This window comes from Protopterus annectens, chromosome 7.part1 (assembly GCF_019279795.1).
Source record: "Protopterus annectens isolate FY-2018-M chromosome 7.part1, PAN1.0, whole genome shotgun sequence".
Classification (NCBI taxonomy): domain Eukaryota; kingdom Metazoa; phylum Chordata; order Ceratodontiformes; family Protopteridae; genus Protopterus; species Protopterus annectens.
This window is the reverse complement of record NC_056740.1, coordinates 262,951,996-262,971,928: the sequence shown is the minus strand read 5'-3', so window position 1 is coordinate 262,971,928 and position 19,933 is coordinate 262,951,996.

Below are 19,933 nucleotides of genomic sequence, written 5' to 3'. Positions count from 1 at the left end.
TTAGCATAACCATGATGACTGGATGGGCAATCATAAGTACACCCCCAGTCTGGCCTCATCTAACCCTTATGAAAAGGGGCCAAAATTAAGTTGACATCAAGTATTAGTTCACGTCTAGGTAAACTGGTGGAATCATTATTTATTTATTTATTTATTTGTTTAACATTTGATTACCGGGAAAGTCTCACTGGGACAGAGCCCATTTTCAGCAGCGGCCCAGGGAGAAACGCTTCAGATGCATGTCTTTGGAATGCTTTGTAGCTAGGATACAAATGGTCCAATCAGCAGCCTAGTAGGAACCTATGAACTATGGCAGATGCAACAGTACAGGAGAGTTCAGAATAGTACAACGTTAATACAATCATTGAAGAATGTAACATACAGTATCATTCAAAGTTTTAGAAAAAAAAACTCTTTAGTAGATCATAACAGACAGCTGAATCTTGCAACAAACAGATGAATACACTTAAGTTCCTCAGGCTCATTTCATTATATGGTTTGTTTTAAATGGTTCATTTTGACATATTGTTTCTTGTATGATTAATACATTATTTATGTCAAGTAATCTGACAAATGCATTAGAACGGAGAGTTACTGCTTTCTTTTTCTACCTGGAGCATTTTAAGACAAGCTTAATACTTCATTACTGGCAGTTGTGTATAACAATGTACACATCTGTCAAGACTGTATCATTGCAGAATAATTGTCACCATGCAATCTGATTTGTCAGTGAACAGGTTTTGTTCAGAAAGCACTGAAATGTTGAGTACTAATTAAGGCATTCACATATGAATAATTGCAGTATATAACTATAGCAATGACATTTAAATATTCTAAACTGCAAAGTCTGCTGTATAATCATGTATATAATAAAATACTTTTTATTGCAACTATTTTAGATGCCAACTGCTATGGAGACAATACTTCAAGTTGTTTACCTCTACATACCATTGAATCAGCAAAATAAACTCATTATATAACAAGGAATTATATAACTTCATGAAAGCTTTAGTTTTTGCCCAACCTCTATGTAATACTATAGAAGCATTATTTCTTTCTCTGTTGTTGTAGCTCTAATGGGCACTTAATTATATAATTTAACATAATAATATGAAGCTTAGTCTACCTGTTACAAGACTTAATGGAGGCATTTGATAGTTAAGACTTTTGTACACTGCTGCTTTCCCTTTTATCAGTTAAGCAGGCCTACCTGAGAGTATTTAACCCAACACAAATGTGTGCATAGTTAATCCTTCTGCTACTTTCCACTACTATTGTTTTGTCAGGTGTATGAAGTTACCCATTAGCTTAAATGAAAAAAAAAATGAGTTTGTGGAAATAAACAACAATTCTGGTTTTCACTTTCCAGCTCTTATAGCATGTCAATATCTTAAGTCCATTCTGCATAAGATACAAAATTGATAGACATTCTGGCAGTGAGCAAGGAAGCAAATTGCCTGTCTTTATTATGCTGAAAATTGAATGTTCAGTGGTGTGATTGTATCAATGCAAAGCTTTTTTTAAATGCTTTACTTCTTCATCAGTCACTAACTTGATGACCTAAGTAAATATAGTCTTCATCAGTTGAAAGCGCTAGCCGGATTTCTTCAATAAATTATATTTGATTACTTCGCTGAACGCTTGGATGATTGTTTGAGGTGTTATACAAGCTATTGTTCTGCGGAAGTGACTGCTACAGTTTGGGTCTATCTATTTGCTTGCAGCAGTGAATTGGAGCTCTAAAGCACGTAATCGTATGTGCACAAATACTTGGAATACTTAATCTTTGCCTACTGTGCCACAATCTTGTTCTCGCTATTTTAAATTTATTTACTTTGTGGGCGCAGGAGTGATCAGTGAGCATTACCTTGTTCTTACATAAGTAAATATTGAATTTACATTTTAAAGAAAAGAAAGAGTTGTTGTTGTTGTTGTTGTGTCTTTCGGCTTTTCCCGGTTAGGGGTCACCACAGTGGAACTCCGGTCCGCTAATAATTGGTAGTTGATTTTTACATGCCGAGTTACCAGCCCTGACATGCAGCCTTCAACAAAGGTACACCCATTCATGCATGTCTCCACGCAGAAGACACTCTAGCTGAGAATCGAACCGGACAGGTCTTACTGTGAGGCGACAACGCTATTCCTAAACCTAATAATATTATAGCTTTAGCAGTGACATGCTTTAAAAGCCATGTGCTCTTCTTTTTCTTTTGTCTCTTATTCCTTTCTAATTTTCTTTTTGTCATCACAGAATTAACAAAGTTGCTGTACTCTTAAATGTAGCCCTACAGTACATGCTATTTATTGTCAATGAGACCCATTTCAACTTCCAATGTTTGGCAAGGTTTTTGATGGCGTGAGACACTGGATGCCCAAACACCTAGTAAAAAATGCATTACAAATGGTCTGCTTACAGCACACGTGTTATAATCTAATAGTTTTCTTCATAAATTTCATGAATGTACTTTCTGTGTTCAGGCTATAGAACATTTGTGGAACACAAACTAAACAGCATCAAAACCAAATGATTTACTTCCAGTCCATGCATCGAGCGTTTCCTTTAACTGAGTCAGAATTTTTATTTGTTGTTATTTATTTATTACGTTGGTTTGGTCATGTGCTGAGGAGGGATGCTGAGTATATTGGGAAAAAGATGCTAAGGATGAAGCTACCAGGTAACAGGAAAAGAGGAAGGCCTAAGATAAGGTTTATGGATGTGGTGAGAGAGGACATGCAGGTGGTTGGTGTGACAGAGCAAGATGCAAAGGACAGGAAGAAATGGAAACAGGTGATCCACTGTGGCGACCCCTAACGGGAACAGCTGAAAGAAGATGATGATTTATTTATTTATTTATTGGCATTTGTTATTCCTGTTTTTCTACTGGAAATGTATTCCATAATCTAGGAATGAGTTATATAGTGTAATTGCACTTTTTCCATGTTCTAAATAAGGTAGCTATGAAGTTTATATTAATATGTCACACAGCTCTCTCATGACATGCACATTCATTCCCAGCAAAGCACACAATGGTTCTATGTGCTAAACACAATTTTCTCCACAACACATTATACATGGTACTCTACATGCCTAATCACATTGAAATATCCACATCAGACATTTCCAAAAGTAATGTTGTTTTTATAAAATTATTCTGTAGCATTTCTAGTATGTTAATCTCTGTTTAGCATAGGCACAGAATGCAGAATTACATTCTGAGGTTGGATGTATTATGGCCTGAATCAAGGTATATAATATACCCAGATCCTTCAATATAATAGATCTAAACAGAACCTAGAGTCTTAGCACTGTCACTCAGACCACAATAAAAAAATCCTTCAAGTTTTGAACTTGTGGACAGGATTAGTCCAAGATCTTTCATTTTAATCACATCTTCAAACAAATAATTATCCAGTCTGTGTCCTTTTTATATCTATATGTCTGAATACCATGACCTTATACTTATCTACACTGAATTTTAGACATAAATTCTTGTCCCACTCATTGATTCTATTAAGATAATCATGTAAAGTTCCATGTTAGCCTGAGATGAAACAAATGCACCAATCTTGCAGTCATTTGTGTATTTTTACAACTAGCATCTGGATTTAGTCAAAATGAAGCAACTGAATTAAACAACTTCTGGCCCAACACAGATCCTTGCAGGACTTTTGCTCAAACTAAGGTTTGTTTTGATGTCTCTCCAAGTACCACAACTCTGTTTCCTTTCACGCAGCTAAGATGATACTCAGTAGTATACAGATATACAGAACCAAACTCTGTGTATATCCTCTATTTTATAACATATTTCTTTTGAGGTTAATATAGATGATAACTGTAAATGTCAGTGCAATAGTCTGAGTTAGGGTACATTTTCTGTATTGTAGAGTGATGAGTAGACTGACTCTAAAGAAATCCATGTTGGCTCATATCAAGTAGATACGTATCATTATTAAGATTTTAAGAGGTCAATTAGGCAGTGTTCAGGAGTAATCCACTAGCAATTATTGACTGTACTGTGTCTGCCACCTTTATGAATTAGTGCAGCATATGACAATTTCCAATCATTTTGAACCTCATAAGTCTGGAAAAAGTAAATTATAGATAGACTCTCAATCAGAATATCCTTGATTTCATTTGCAGAGAAGCTTGAAAAGTTATCCAGCCCCCTGCTGCTAAATCTTTCATTCTTTGACTTGACCCGTCTAAGCATGTCCTCTTTTATGGTGGGACACACACACACACACACACACACACACACATGCACACACGCACACATGCACACACGCACACACGCACACAGACACACACACACACACACACACACACACACACACACACACACACACACACACACACACACACACACACACACACACACACACACACACACACACACACACACACACACACACTGCTTGCACTGCCAATACTTTCCATTGTCAGGACAGTTACTGAGTCTGTTATACCTAATATAAAATAATCCTTTAAGTGATTTGCCATGCTTTTTTAAGTGTTCTGGTTTTGTTTGGTATGCATTTCAGTTGCAGTATTACTTATTGTAGTGATAACTATTATAAGTGTTATTATTGGTGAAATAATTTTCTCTCTGAAGCTGTCAAGGCAGAGCTTCTGTTGTCATTCTGAAACTTATCTTTCAGTGAAGCTCTGGCCCCAGCATGACATCATGTTATTTAAATAGTGCTATGGTAGAATGTCTAAATATTGGAAGTATTGAAGCATGGCAGGCTTGTTTCAGACAGTTGCTATTATTTTTCCTGAGCTTCAGCTGTAATAGGATAAATGCAATGTAAATGCATTCACAGTCAGTTTTGAAATCTAATCAGTTTTGCACTGGGTATTTTATTTGTTTTATACAGCACTGCATTTCAATGAGCTGCCAGCAAGTTTTTACAATGTTGAAATAGGTTGTATCTATGTGTAGTACAGCTGGTTGTGCAGTATATTGTTATTGCAGTTTGTTTTTAAAAATGCATGAATGGTGTGCTTTCTTTCTGTGAAAATATTCATTTATGGTGTCTAAGCCGATATATGATGATACTTATGCTGTGCATATGTCACAACTGTCCAGAATATTGCAGAATGTCCATAACTGGCTTTCATGCACACATCTACATATACACACACACACACACACACACACACACACACACACACACACACACACACACACACACACACACACACACACAAATCTTTAGCAAAATACCACTGCATACTTCATACATGACTCTCATGTGCACATCAGAGTCTAACTCTGTGATCTACACCCAACACTCTTATCATTCCAACTTTTCTATCACCCTGTCTCTCTCTCTCTCTCTATCACCCCCAAATAGTTTCAGGAATAAGCCCTTGTTCTGTTGTAAACTACACTACATACCTGTCCCCCAGTTTTGTACTACATTTACTTACAAAATGAAAAAACAGTTCATATTACATATAGAAGAATTTAAATTATGCACCAAATTTCTTTCCCTTGCCAAAGAATCATTGTGTGTGTGTGTGTGTGTGTGTGTGTGTGTGTGTGTGTGTGTGTGTGTGTGTGTGTGTGTATGTGTGTGTGTGTGTGTGTGTGTGTGTGTGTGTGTGTGTGTGTGTGTGTGTGTGTGTGCGTGTGCGCGCACTTGTCTGAGCATGTGTATAACAATGTGCAGGATACAGTTTCTATGCCCGTCATTTCAGAGGTCTTTCCTAATTTCATATCCATAGCTAATTTTCAGACAGATCCATACAATTCACTATCTTTATCCCCTACATAGCAAATGAAAACACTTTACCCAAACACAAACTGTTGCCATTCAAAACATTACCAAGAACAATCATGCACCACTGTAAACCAACAGTGATTACAGTAAGTGTAAATGCAAAAAGAAGGTAATCCATCCACCAGTTATTAATATATATATATATATATATATATATATATATATATATATATATATATATGTGTGTGTGTGTGTGTATTTAATTTCATAATAATCTATAAAAGAAATTCATTATATCCTAGCAGAACCCAAACTAGTTATGATTTCCCAAGTGCCTTTCACTACAGTATGGAGGAGGCAATATTACTTCATCAACATCACTGTCATATGGACTTCCTGCTCAACTCAAATAAGGGTCATCATTGTAAGGATTTAGAAGTTCACCATGATAAGTTAAACCAACCATCTGGACATTACTGCTATCACTAAAAAGAACATATCCCAGTCTTCATAATCACTGTTATGTGCTGAGCGACAGCCTTTGTGGAATCCCTTGCATGACATCAAAGGTCATGGAGCAGGGGCATGGTCAAGATGGTGTCAAGCTAACAGCATAATTTCTTAGCTCTGCTAGCTTAGTTAAATTTCTGACAGGAAATTTCAATTATCTGGTGATTATCTGATTATTTTTAAAACTTACCTTTTATTGAAGTTTCTGGAAGACTACATTGGGATTTTTTTCTTATATTATTTTGAATTGCTGTCAAATTCCAACCAGAAAGGTCACTGTCATTTCAATTCTTCAGAATGAGTTGCTCTAAGAATAATTTGTAGGACTCTTCACTTAAAAAGGAACTATAATCTTTACTTACCAGCATTAAAGATCTTTTGATTAAACTTGACAAAATGGACAATAAGCTTGATACTTTCAAAGAAAAATGTTCAAAACAAATGGAGCAATTATAAGAAATAACTATGCAGCATGAAACTCAAATATCCAGCATGGAACAGACACTAAATGATTTAGAGGGCAGAATTACTGAGGAAGAATATCAAACTGAGTTTTTACTAAAGCAAAATACTTCTCTACTGAAAAAGTAGATGACCTTGAAAATAGGTCCAACATTTATGGACTACCTGAGAAGACTGAAGGTGACAACATGGTTAATTTTTTAACATCTTTGCTCCCTAATATCTTGAATTTACCAGAATCTTTTTCATATGGAATTGACAGGGCACACAGGTCATTACTGGTACCTTCATCTTCTAAAAAACAAAATACAAATCCAAGGTCCACCACTGTTAGATTTTTTTTCCAGTCAAGGCAAAGAACTGTTATTAAAAACTGCTTGGACAAATTCACCAATTAAATACAAAGACTCCTTAATAAGATTCAATAAAGATTATTCATGTAGAGTAATTTCAAAAATAAAAGAATATCTTCCTTTAATAAAAAAACTGAAGAAAAAACAAATCAAGGTACATTTACTGTTCCTAGCTAGTGAGATGGTATCAAAACTTTTGAATCCTTAGACTTTGCTGTTTCCTTTTTTAATGTTGAATTACATTTTGGATGAAGTAGAAGGAATGGAGTGGAGCAGCAGCTCTTTAAAGAGACAAGCAGGAAAAATTGGATTGAAAACTCCAGATCAGAAGAAGAAGAAACTAAAAGACAAATGATTTTTTAATATTTCTACTTCCTGTATTTTCATGGTATTTAAATTGTATCTTTTTACCTGCTTAACAGTGCATAACACTAAGTCACAATGCTGATACTAGTCATGCTCCTCATCAAAAGAAATATGAGCTTAAAGGCATGATGCTTTCTATTTTTCTCTTTATCATTATTTCATTCCATTATAGAATTACTTAATATGCAGTGAAACGTTCCTTAACACCAGTTAAATAGTGATAATAAGACTGAAGGAAATAAAACAAAACAATTACTGTATCTCTGCAAGGTTAACGACAGCTGGAATATTAATATAAACAAATGTTTAGTTTATAATTTACATATGCTTAGTAGTTAGTTGCAATTCTAAATACTATTATTTACAATTTTATAGTCAAATGGCCATATTATAATGCACATTTATATGATGGAAAATGGTTGTATGTCTGTTCTGATAAAGCTTTGTACAGCAGCTGTATACACTAATATGACATTTATTTCTCTTTACTTTTATTTCTTTGATATACTAAAATAATTTCATGACACTACAAATAACTAAAGGGAAAGCTGTGGTTGAGAAGTCATGGTGGAGTGCTGTAGACTTTGTTTTTGTGCCATCATTTCTAGTGTGAATAAACTTGTATGGAGTTATTGAGAAAATTGTTTAACTCTACTCAAGCTCGAGTTACACTGTGAAACCTTCATTTTTATTGCTTACTTGTTTCTCAGCTTCCCACCAAGATTGTGAGCTAATTTAGTTTAACTTGTTTTATACTGTAAACCCTTTGTGAAGGTGTGATATGCTCCAAATCAACTAGGATGGCTTGGTAATGATGTAATCAGCAAGTGCAAAGTTTGCATGTAAGTCATTTCCATTCCCACACTTTAAAGCAATAGTCATGCTGTTTCCATGAAGTAACATTAAAAAGAAATGCCATTTGATTACAAATTAGTATTTAGACTTAAACTTTTATTAAACATTTAAATCAATATAAGAAAGTAAAGAATAAGTAATACAACATACTTTAGCATTAGATTTTGTATGCTAAAATTGGAAAGCCACACTAAAACTGATGGAGTGGATAGTCTGGCTTATGAAGCAGTGTTAGACTTTATGACTATAACTTCATATTTTTAATTAAAAGGAATGATCCATTTTGACTAATTTTGTAATCAGCATGGGGGAAACATAAATAAATAAATAATATATTACTTGTGCCCATGCCAATGAAAAGTTTAGTTGAATGATCTGAATAATTGATTGACCCAATAAATATATATAATGATTATTATTAAAAGGAAAGAGTGAATGACATCTTAAGGGCAATGTCAGACAGTTATGGATTACCTGACATAATAATTATATATATATATATATATATATATATATTTATTTTTATATATATATATATATATATATATATATATATATATATATATATATATATATATATATATATATTTAAATTTCTGGTTTTGTGTATTTGTACGGACATTGGCATGCTGATATGATAACAAAAGATCCCTTAAGGACTGTCATATTACAAAGAAAGAAACAATACAGCTGGTTCATTTACAATGTATTGGTAAAAACTAAAATGTTATAAAAGCATAGATTAACTTTATTTCAGAAAGCTGAAGATATGAGTATGTCTAAAAGCATTTAATCCACTAATGAGAGAAATATTTAGTATTTATGCAACCAAATTGTAAATATGCATTGGGACAAATCTATCATTAAAAAAATAATTTAATAAGAAACATTTACAGATTGAAAGAACTTATACTGTATTATTCTTGGATTAAAATGAGTTGTTCTTTTGTTTGCATATAATGTAGGATATTTCATGTGGCATTCATATATGTGCAGATTGATAATTTGAATGTCATTTGGGAAAAGGAACAATTGAATAACTTAGAATAATTTATTAGATTGTACTAACCTTGCTTAAATTATTATGACATATTTCTTTATGGAGTCTTTAGTGACTTCAACATACATAGCTGTTGTCATCCTTATAAGGCAGCTAATTTTCATTAACATTATGTTACTACAATGCACATTTAAACAATTATATACTAGTTCATTTTAATATATCTATTAACACATAAAGCTAAATCTACAGAACTAAATATATTTCTAAGTTATGTCATATGGACATCTACATGGGAATGAATGCTTTAAAACCAGTAGAGATGATTGTAAATAAAGTTAAAAATATGTACTGCCATTTACTATAAATAACTTATGAGTTAATCTAAATTAATGAGTTATTTTCTGTAGAGAGTGAACGTTTATATAGCTAGAGTGGGAAATCATTTTTGGTAGAGGTTTTAGAAGGAACGCTTGGATAGTAATGCTATTCATGTGTGGGGTTGTATACCTCATTGTTTGGATTGTTTAGCAATTCATTTTTCAATAATTTTATGTTTAAGTATCTACCATTTGGTGTCTACATTATAGTTGCATTACTTTAAAGGAAAATTATAAGTCATTTTCTTCAATATTATATATGTTTTTTGTCACAATAAAAGGTATACATGGCTAACTATGTTTCTAATAGTAATACATGTCTGAAGTGTATTTCTATAAATGTCAATGGTTTAAATAATAGTACTAAAAGGGAAAGTTTATTCTAATAACTTAAAATGTTTAATGCACAGATTATATTTTTATATGAAACACATTTATTACAAGAAGACATAAATAAACTGAATTCTAATAACTATTCAGTGTTAGTAAGTTCTCATTATAAACAAAAAAAGGAGTCTAGCAATTTTATGGAATAATTCTGTTTTAATGCTCAAAGTTATAAATTCATATTATGATAACACTGGGATGTTCTTTTTAGTATCTGTGAAAAATAAATGGAAATATTTATACTTTAGTTAAACTTTATTGAATATCTTGGTTAGGAGTTAAACTAGTAAACATCAGTTTAAAGACATTATACAGCACTCTAAAGGGAGTTTAATACTGGCGAGGAATTTAAATTGTATTTTGTATGATAATGATACCAATACAAAGAGTTCACATAGGAAGTCGCCTATTTCAAAGGCATCAATTGACTTTATTGACATTGAGTATTAAAGATATAAATGAGTTTGCTGAGTCCAATTCACTATTTTTTACTCATTATTCACATTGACATGGTACTCATTCCAGGATAGTGTACATTTCAAGAGAAATAATTACTAAATTAGGTAAAGTTAAAGTAATTACATGCCCTTTGTCTGATCATAATGCAATCACATTTGATTTGGAAATGAATATAAAACAAAGTGTAACTATCACTAGAATACCATCTTATATAATCAGTTTAAAAGATTTTAAGGAGTTCTATACTAAAGAGATACACACCTTTTTAAATATAAATCTTACTGATGATATCTCTGAAATATATGTGCAAGAGTCCCTGAAGTCACACACACACACACACACACACACACACACACACACATATATATATATATATATATATATAGAGAGATATAGATATATATATATATAGAGAGAGAGAGAGAGAAAAAGAGAGAGAGAGCAAAGTGTTAACTGATAACAATGGAATAAAAGCTTACTATATTTACAAACAAAAATTGATAAATTAAAGTTAGAGATCCAAAAAGGTAATAATAGTTTAAGAAAAGAACTTGGGGAGATGAATAAAAAATACTTAGAAACATTATACCATAAAACTAAAGTTAATTTAGAGAAGATTAATTTAAATTCTTATAATATGAATGCTAAAAAACTGTGTAGTCTACCAAACAGAACAAAGAAGATTATTAAATTTAAACAGATAAAATTAGTTTTTATTCCAGGAACTAGGAAGGAAGTGTTTGATTTAGAAGACATTTCAGAAGATTTTAAGAAACATTTTAACTCAATTAATTCACAGGCCTCTGAAATAGAACCACAAAATGTAATAAAATCCTTTTCTAAAAAACATATTAAAAATAAACTATTAGAAGATCAAATAAAGTTATTGGCTGAACCAATTACAATGACAGAGTTTAAATCACAAATTAAATAACTGAAGTTAAAGAAAGCTTCTGGTATTAATAACATAATTGTTGAAATGTATAGATTATTAACTAATGAACCTTTAGTTTTGTTGTTGAGTGTTTTCTTTAGTTAAAGAAAACAAGTTCATCCCCCCTTTTTGGAAATACACATTAATATCTCCAATTTTAAAATCAGAGAAGGATGTAAAAGACTGTTCATCTTACAAACCAATATCACTTTTAAATGTAGAGTACAAGATGTTTATGGCAATACATGCTAATAGAATCAAACACTTTCTGCCTTGATTGACAAAGATCCAACAGGATTTATAAAGTATAGAACTGCATATGATAATATAAAAAGAATACTTACTTTGATTGATTATGTTAACATATCAAAGAGTAACATGATTTTAGTGAGCTTAGATATCAATAGTGCCTTTGATTCAGTTCGCTGGGACTACTTATTACTGATTTTAAAAGAATATGGTTTCATACAAAATTTTACGTGATTAATTAAACTGCTGTATGAAAACTCCCTAGCTTATTTTAAGATCGGATCACACACATCTAGACCTATTACAATCACCAAGGGTACAAAACAGGGATGTCCCTTGTCTCCACTGCTGTTTATTCTGGTCATAGAACCTTTTGCAAACTGTATCAGGACGAATGCTAATATCAAAGATATACATTTCAGTAGTTCTTTGATATCAAGGGTCCAGCTATTGCAGATGATATCTTACTGACTCAGAGCAATAATAAAATTCATTACAAGCTTTGTTTGATACAATGGATTTCTTTCAAAGTATATCTGACCTTAAATTCAATGAAAATAAACTCAGATATTGTTTAGAAACTGTAATAAGAAAGGAATAAGTAAGACGTTCTCTGAATATATACTATCAGATAATAGAATCAAATATTTAGGGGTTGTATTAACAAATGATATGAATGAAATATTAACTATCATTTATAATAACATTTTAAGTCAAATTAAATCACTCGTGGACAAGTGGAATAGGTTCTTCTTTACCATGGAAGACAGATTTTTCTTAATTAAAACACTTACCCCGTAATTCATGAATGGCCAATTTCCATGCAGGAACAGTGTAGGAGTTCCTGCAGGGAAAATGGCCACCAAGCGATCCAGGAAAGTGCCATTTTCACATGCAAGAGCATCCCAACACTGTTCCAGCATGGAAAACTGGCAAATATGCAATTCACCTCATTTGTTGGTGAAAACCATGCAAATGAGCTGATATTGTGACCCAGCAAGCCACCAGGTCTCCCTGCTAGAACAGTGTCAGTGCAGAAAGGTATTCAGAAAATAACTGAGTACGTTTCTGCATCTGACAAAACGGAGGCATGACAGCTCATGTAAAAGCATGTATTATGTTTAATACACATGCCAATGGCCAAATATAAGGCCATTGGCATTAAAAAACGATTTTTTTTTTTAAATTAAACTTTTTTTTTTTTGGCCAATCTCGGACGTTTAAGCTTAGGGTAGAGGCACACTAATGGGATTGTGCAAAAATAAGAAAAAAAATGGGAAAAGTTAATTTTAAGTAAATTCTGCATTTTGCCATTATAGTCAATGGCATGCAGAATGTAAACAATACCGGGAGCACTGGTTGTCAAGGGGGTAGGGTCTGTTTAACTACAGTAAATAACAACCTACACACTGGGGTATGCAAATGAGGGGAGTTATACTGAATCACAGATTTCTTCAAAGTGTCAGCTTGCACCTAACCGTGAGGTACAGCAATATAACAGTGCAAGTCTAAAAGCTGAATGACTTCATAAAGGGGTGTATCATGCTTGCTGTAAGCTCATTGGTTCTCAGTGGCCCATGTTTGCCCTTAGCTAAGCACAGCAAAGGAAGGGGGTGTGTCAGATGTGCTTGAGCACTGTGTACATGGCCTAAACCCCAGGTTTTAAACCAAAAAAAAGAAAAGAAAAAAGGAAATGGCAGCACTATTTACATTTGAGCACTGGGTATGCATGGCATGCCTCGGGGCTTAAATAGGGAGGACGTGGGAAGGGGAAACAGTAGTAAGAAAGAAATCAAGGAGAACTAGCATCGCTGGCAGGTGAAATGTATCAGAATCAGCCAATTACAAAGGCAGCAGCCCAGCACACAACTATAAACTATGCAAAAACCTTTCATTCTGTTTTTTCCCACAAACTCTACACCACCGATGTACATAGATGGGTAAATTTTACCTGACAAAAGTAAAAAAATGTTAAGGGCTGCTGTCACTCTCATACATCAGTATGTTCAAGAGGCTGAGGGTGGTGAGGATGTGAATGCAGATGACCATCCCACAGTGAGGAGGAAGAGAAGAGTGTACAGATCCAGGGCAACCTACCAGGGGCTACATGAGCTGAAGACTGTGGAGCACTGTGGGGTGGACAAGGACATTCTACAGCAAATTCTTGAGCTGTGCTGGCCCTGCCTCACACACAGAACCAACAGAGGGGAACCCATCCCAGTGGATACCAAGGTATGTGTAGGCTTAAGAATACTAGCCACAGGTACCTTCCAAAGGCCAACTGGGGATATCATGGGGATCTCGGAGGCATCAGCATCCAGGGTATTCCACCAGTTCCTGGATGCTGTGTCAGCGCATGTCGGTGAGCACATATATTTCCTCAACACCCATGGCATGTTGACCACCAATATGCATCTCTTCCACCAAATAGCAGAATACCCTGAGGTAGCGGGTGCTATAGACTGCACGTACATACACATCTAAGCACCACCCAGTCAGCAGGTTAGGGTCTACATAAACCGCAAGGGCTTCCCCTCCATCAACTGCCAGGTCATGTGCGATGTCCAGGGCATTATCTTGAATGTGTGTGCTGGCAGCCCTGAAAGCTATCATGACTCCCACATCTGGCATATAATACAGCTATACCAGTCATTTGCCAGTGGGGACATCCCATATGGCCACCTAGTGAGGGATGCTGGCTACACACTGGAGCAGTGGCTAATGACAACCCTCAGAAATGCACACACACACACACACACACCTGAACAAGAATGCCATAATGAGGCACACGCACAAACCAGAATCATTATCGAGTGTGTGTTTGGGATGCTCAAGTCACAGTTTCACTGCCTGGACATATCCGATGGAGCCTTGCAGTACTCTCCAGCTACATGTACACAAATCTTCATAATATGTGCCATGCTAAACAATATGATCCTGCAGAAACAGCTGCAGCAGGAAGAGCAAGCAGTATGGCCACACAGCTCCCACCATTGCCAAGGCCAGGATAGGCACAGAGGGACTCGGTGGAGGAACATCCTGAGCCTGACCCTGTAGGCAGAAGGAGGCATACCTAGTATGCCCAGGCCTTGGCAAAGAGGCAATGCATAGCACATACACTGACACTGTAGGGACCCAGGGAATGACACCTCTCTCTGACTCGCACATACAGTAAGAGGGATGCCAAACATGACACTACCTGCGCTTTACCATGTATAGGTAGTGTACTATGTGCATCCGACATAGTCAGCCCTCCAGCACCATCCTCAATACTGGCCCAGCCACAAAGTAAGTCACCCTTACTATCAATTACTGAATAGAGTAGTATGTTATGATAGTTGTATGTATGGTATGGACGCGAGTATGCAAGGGAGTTCGGTGGCTGAATGGGATATGGGCAGCATGAAATCCATAACAAATACTGGTGTCAACATACTAAGCAGTACTAGATAAGGTGACAAATCCCACCACAGTACATTGGTGGCCCAAATAACTGTGTGTCCATAGGACACACACACATGCATGTCAGTGAGGCTCACATACCCACCAGCCTCATCCAGCAGGACAGGTGCAGATGACCATAAAGAAAGGCTGGACTAAGGCCTCCAATTGATGGCAATGGTGAGCAGCCCCTCTCCAAACCTTCACAGACAGACTACAACAGGTCAGGCAGTTGTATGTTGGTTTTGAAGGGTAAGAAGTCTGAAACTGAATGTAGGTCAATAAAATGCAAGATCTGTACTCTACTGATATGCCTCCAGTCTGCATAATAGGTCAGAATAGAATATGAAATGGAAGCCAGCAGAGTACCTGAAATACCAGTACAGTCATAGCAAATGTTTGAAGTTATCAGGTGTGCCCCCCCCCCACAAGCCTATGTAGAAATGCAGTAAAATGTAAGTGTGAGGAGTAATATCAGTGGAGCACAGATTACCCGACCTGGCCCAATCTACAGGATAGATTGTTGCATGTGTACAATATGCAAGGGTATGTGTGTTACGTTGTTGTGTGTTCAATATTGTATGGAAGTGGTCAGCATGTAGGCATGGAGGGTTGTGTCTTGGTGGCCTATGGGCAGTACTGTGGGTGACAGGGCCATGTTCTGACAACTGCGGTGCCAACCGCAATATTTCTCAGCAATACCCATGTCAGCAGCCATCCATACTCACTGTCCAGATGTCAAAATCTGTCACCGTCTGAAAGATGGATATGCACTGCATATGGGCACATAAATGCACACAGTACACAGGTGGAAGTACCCTAGACAGAGTGCATAAAATGTAACTGTCAACTGCACACAACTCTGGAATTGTACATACAGGTTAGCGGCGCATTAGTTGTCAGTGTAGTATGGACTACTGGTGTAGTCTGGACAATAACTGGCAGACCACAAAAGGCACAATTATGAAGTAATGAGAGACTGCCTATGTCCCCCCACAATGCAGCATAAGAGGAATGTCCCTTGTATATTTGTGAGTCAGCTGCAAGTAGCTTCCATACCACACATGCACTCAGCTCACCCCACTATCAGCCACAGGTTTATCACTAGTCATATCCTTGCTGTTGGGAATGAGTACAGTATGATCACACATCTGTATGGGGATACCCACAGAATGCAGCATGTCCTATGCAGGTGTGTCCATAGCTGTAAGCAGCACCCTGCCTGCATCCAGACCAATGGAACAATATGGACAAGAAGTATTGCCATTAACACCTCGCACACTTACCCTATCACCCCAGGGGAATCCACTGGCTCGCAGCCTGGGAATGTAGGAGTGACAGAATGCACTGGCCTGCTACAGATGGCCAGCATCATTACCAAATGGCCTACAGTTCTCTGTCAAAGGCCTGTGCTTCACCCATAGTACCAGTGTATGGTATCTCATGGGGTTCTAACTAACAACCAAACATAGTCACCAGAACACAAATGCAAGGCCATGTTGACAAATCCCAGTAGCATGCCCCCCATGTCCTACTTCATGAACTGTGGACCAATCCATAAATACCGCTGGAATGAAGGGACAACTATAGGGATACTTCTCATATATTGCTCGCATAATGTTAGGAAGAGGATAGAATTACAGAGGGGGGGTGTAGAAGCATGGATGTCATGGAGTGTGTGAAGTCTGAAACTCTGACGTGTGCCCATACTACCCCTGCCTGAAAACCCAGGAATGGGTGGCTACAAACCTGCTCATAAACCACAATGTGAAGGGGAATTGACCAGATATATATAAGCCCTGCCTCTAGGTAATCTGGGTGAATCTGTACAGCTGAGCAGTATGGCCACAGCAGGATATAGCCACTCTGTTAAGTCGATATATGTACAAGAAGGGGATCCTCAGCCACCATACTACCAAGGTGCTGGACCATTTACACAGACCCATCAGCAAGTGTCTGTAGCTACCTCTCCAGAATGGCAGGAGTGTGCAAGAATGTATAGGCTAAAGACCACAATACTGGACTCAGCTGCATTCATCTTGTATTTCCCAGTAAATAACTGTGAGCAATTAATCTTATCTGCAGTAGTTGATGACATAATACATCACAGTGTAAAATAGTACATATGTCTGAATATCTCTGGTAACACCAACCATGTAACACAAGCAGCACAGACATCAGTAGTTACAGTATCCCCTAATCTTTCGCCCATTGTGACTCCATATTGTCAACCTATCTACAGATATCCTGCAGAAACAGGTTGCTAGCTGTAGGTGTAGAACACCAAAGCCTGGACTGGAGTACAACCCTACCTGGAATGGATTCACACACTCAGTACAGAAGGTCATACTGGGCATGGTCTTACACTTAGAGAAATGAAGCCCATGTCTGACAACACAGTGGACTATACATATCTGTCATCTTCAGGTGTCTGTGAACACACACCAAATTGAACACCAATTATGCTTCAAACACACATTGGAGAGGAATACTCACACATATCTAAGGCCAACAGACTATAATATGTCAAATATACACACACAGAGACACGGGGAAGAGAGAGACAGACAGTGACAGAAAGAATGCCATTATGAGGCCTGTCCCACCCACTACACATCCAATTGGCCTATATCACATAATGTGCTGATGTCAATCACTGTAGACATTCCTTTTGGTAGCCCTTAACCCTATAGTGTCTGTGGTGCTTGTGATAACTGTGTAACACAATAGTACAAATAGGTATTCATGTAGCATTTGTAAACTCAGTCCTGTCAAATATGAAGTTGTATGTGTGTTCCAGAGGAATGATATTTGGCCCATTCACACACACAGCACTTCCCATCGCCCATGTTTGCACTCCTGCTGATATCAGTCACATTGAAATAACCCTTTGGGCAAGTCTTAGCCCTATAAGCTGTGTGGCACTTGTGATAACTGCACAATTACTGTACTGTAATAAACTAGTTAAGTAGGAGCTCTAATCCCAGGCATGGCAACTGTTAAACTGTGTGTGTGTGTTTTAGGAGAAGAATGACTTTGAGGCCATTCACACTCACTACACCTCCCATTACCATACTTTAGCACTCCTACGGATGTCAGTCACCTTGAAATAACCCATTGGCAAAACCTCAGCCCATAAGCTCTCTGGTGTGTGCAGTAACTGTCTACTACTATAGTGCAGTAAACTAATTAGATAAGAGTTCTAATCCTGGTCCTGGCAACTATGAAAATGTGCAAAAACGTAAAAAGAAAAAAAACAGTGAATAACAAATGACCACCACGGACTCCTTGCTCCAGCGAACACAGATTTCAGATATCCTTTTCAAAAAGTATAATACCTGTGGTATTATACTTTTTGAAAAGGATATCTGAAATCTGTGTTCGCTGGAGCAAGGAGTCCGTGGTGGTCATTTGTTATTAACTATGAAAATGTGTGTGAGAGTGTGTATGTCTTTGATGACACTTGATTTTGTGGACATTCACACTTACTACACTTCCCATACCCCTCCTTTAGCACTGCTGTTGATGTCACTCACCTTCAAAGATACCTTTGGACAGCTCTCCAACATATAAGCTCTATATCACTTGTGATACCTGTATAATACCATAGTGTAGCAAACTAGTTAGGTAGGAGTTATAATCCTGGTCCTGGCAACTGTAAAAATGTGTGTGAGAGTGTGTGTGTCTTTGATGCCACCTACTTTTGTGGACATTCACACTTACTACACTTCCCATACCCCTCATTTAGCACTGCTGCTGATGTTACTCACCTTCAAAGATACCTTTGGAGAGCTCTCCAACATATAAGCTCTGTGGTGTGTGCAATAAATGCGTAACACTGTAGTAGCAGTACATAGCTAGGTAGGGTCTGAAACTCAGTACTGGCAAGTGTGTGTGTTGTGTCTCATCAGCACCCTGTGGAGGTGTTGTTGTGATTGTGTAATAACAGGATCCATTGCCGGGTGGGTTTTGCTACATTTTCATATTGAGGACCCATATGTCCCAATGTCACATTACAAGGCCAACACTTGTCAAATACCATAGAGGTTGTTGTAGACAATCCACAGCCATAAATGTATATATAGGCAACCATTATAATACCCAGATACCTCTCTCCACCCACAGATCATACACAAACATGCTTGGCTCTTTCTCTCTGCCTTCCTTCCTTTCGTTCTCTCTGTCTCTCTCTCCCCCTCTCTGTTAGATATGGAAAAAATGCATCTGTTTTGCATAGGCAGCAGCTTGACTTTGGTAGGTAATGCCCATGATCAGCTGATGGAATGTGCATGAATTGGAGTCCCCCACTTGTTAATTGCATGTGGAACAGCTGTGGTATCATTCCTATAGCCAATTGCATGGAAACACACTCCTATAACTAAGCACTGCAAGTGGGTGTTGACCCTTTTCCTTCACTGTGAGCAGGACTTCATGTGGGTGCCTGAAAAACAGCATCACAGAGGGTAGATGGTAATACCTCTCATAACAAACATTGCGAATACAGGCCAACAAACTGGAGGGGGATGTTCCAGACATGGGGACAGAATGTATGTATTGCTTGTTCTACATTTGAAGTAATGTTGGTTTAACAGGGTTTGTGTGGATATGGTTGTTCTGCATGATTTAAAGTCTGGCATGAGAATGTTATGTGGTTGAGAAAACTCTCACATGTAGGGCTATCTGCAGATTGGCTAGAGTTTGGAGCCTCAGATTGGGTGTGTTACTCACACATTTTCTGTCTTTATAAATGAAGTAGCATAATCTGATGTTTGTAGTCAGTTAATGGTAACATCCATGTGTGTTACTGACT